We start from the raw sequence: 2,522 nt of genomic DNA, 5'->3' as shown, positions 1-2,522 counted from the left end.
CTCGCTCGGAGGAAACGGCTGATACTGATGTGACGTTCAAGAACGATCTGGTTCTTTTGAACCAAGGGAACGTAGCATGTGGCTGCAGCCCCGGACACCATCGTTTTTTCGGTACAGCGCCACCTACCGTATTGGATGACCAAGGGTCGCGTTACCATGGACGACAATCAGAGTGTTTGAGTACCTGAATGTGAATTTGAAGTTTTATTTGTTTAAAGGCTGTTGTGTTTTATAGCAGTATACATTACAGGCTGTTGTGTTTTACACAGGGAAGCAGCTCACAGTCAACTACACTGTAAAAACTGAGCGTCATCTGGTAATTCTTTAACTATCAGCTCATTTTATTCAACCAAAACGGTGTAAAATGCAATTCATAAATGGGTCAAATTAATTGAATTCAGCTCAATTCGATTTCAAATGGCACATCGTTTTTTGTATTATACAGCCTGATGCCACAGATTACTTGTAAAAGTAATCTGATTACTGATTACTGATTACTCCTTTAAAAAGTAATCTAAGTTACTTTACTGATTACTTGATTATCAGAGTAACTTAGTTACTTTGAAAGTAACTAGGTTACGAAGTCGTCGTCGTTCCCCCAACAGTTTTTTTTAAACGCTTTATTGAAAGTGCATAAATTGTTTTTAACTTGTTTCTCTGCACATAACGTAAATTGTTAAACTAGTGCTTCAGCTTCTGTACCATCAAGTATGGTAAAGCAACAGTCTATGATTCTCACAGCATTAGAGCAGCCAGCCAGTGGTTTTACAAAACCAGTGTATCACATCTAACAAATGCAGGCTGAACTATTCAATTATATCAACTGTAACTATTAAATTGTTTTTATAAATGTCTCTCTATAAACATACAATCAGTCTCTCTTTAACATGTAAATTAACTGTAAATCTGGCAAATAAGAGCTTTTGCTCTGCCACCATCAACCCTCCTGTACCTAGTCGAAGCGTCGGCTAGTGTTGTGATTCCAGATGCTTTCAATGCAATTGGATGTGCTGAGGGGAACTGAGAGGGAACTGAGAGCGAACAGAGAGGGAACAGAGAGGGAACAGAGAGGGAACAGAGAGGGAACAGAGAGGCTTCAGGCCTGTTGGGGTAGACGTAGAATCAAGTTCTGTGATGTTCCCTCGCATAGCATAGACTAAAGACAGTGCCTAATTGCCTCTACGAATGGAATGTAACACATTTCATTCACAAGTTTTGTGTGAATGTATGAGAACGTAGACAGTTAGACAAAGGTTTTAACCATCCACAACAGAATACTGCAGTCCAAATGTATTTCCGCCGATGCTTGATTCTTCTCTCAGACCGATGCAATGTCTTGAAACGATTATGTTTATTGGCGACGTGACGCGAGTGTAGTAGCAGTTTGTAAACAAACACGCCCACGTGTCTCCCCACTCTCCGCACACATGACTGAGTCAGGACTGCTCGCTATCGCTTGCTACCAATACAAATAATGCAGTAACGAAACATTTAGTAACGGTAACAGAGTTACTGAATTTAAAAAGTACTAGTTACCGCTAAAAGTTACTTTGTAACGCGTTAGTCCCAACACTGCTTGTCAATATACACACAATAACGACAAAATAGTTATTAACAAGCAGTTAGATGGTAGAAAAACCACTAAAGATGATAAATTCATATAAAGAAACATCCATTCAGATTCAGACAACTTTATTGATCCCGCGTGGGAATTCATATTTGTAGCTTCACGAGTAACAAAAACAACAAACAACAAAAACAAAACATCTCAATGACAGCACGGCAACAACAACATTCCATGCAATACACAATCCAATAAAAGTAAAAACAGACAACTAAGTGTAAAAGGCTACTTAAAGTGACAACCGTCTTTAATAGAATACAAATGAAGACAATACATGGAACATTACTCTAAAATAAAAACGTATTCTTGTGAAAGTAAAAAACATGTCCTACTAGGAATGTTGACAATATGTGACATTAGTTCAATACATCAATAGTGTCCACATAAAAATATAAAAGTCATTACCAGAAGCAGTTTCCCCTCCAGTGTGTACACTAGGGCTGTCTTAAATAATTCGAAGCTTCGTTCGATGGGCATGGGATTCGAATATGAAAATTTTATTTGATTATTAAAAAAAATATATATATATGATTTAATTTTTTTTTACAAAATCAACTCTGCCTCTCTTTGTTAACTACAACAAGCAATGCTGTTTGTTATTTAAGATGAGGTCGGACTCGGCACTGACAGATTTGTGTTCATTGTGCTGCTGCCTCCAATGACGGCTTACAATATTTCATGAAAGCAAAGTGTTTTGTTTGTCTAAGATTTAAAAAGCACTGACAAAGTTGAACAAATTGCTGTACAAGTCCCACAACATAAAAAACAAATAAAAATAAAAGATTTATAATAATTATTTTTTTGTATCTCGAAGCTTCGAATTAAAATCGAATCTCGGCCCCGAAGCTTCGAATTCCAAAAAAATATTCGAAGGTCAGCCCTAGTGTACACACCACGT

Source organism: Notolepis coatsorum (genome assembly GCF_963971535.1).
Source record: "Notolepis coatsorum genome assembly, chromosome: 2".
NCBI classification, from domain to species: domain Eukaryota; kingdom Metazoa; phylum Chordata; class Actinopteri; order Aulopiformes; family Paralepididae; genus Notolepis; species Notolepis coatsorum.
Note: the sequence above shows the minus strand (reverse complement) of the source record.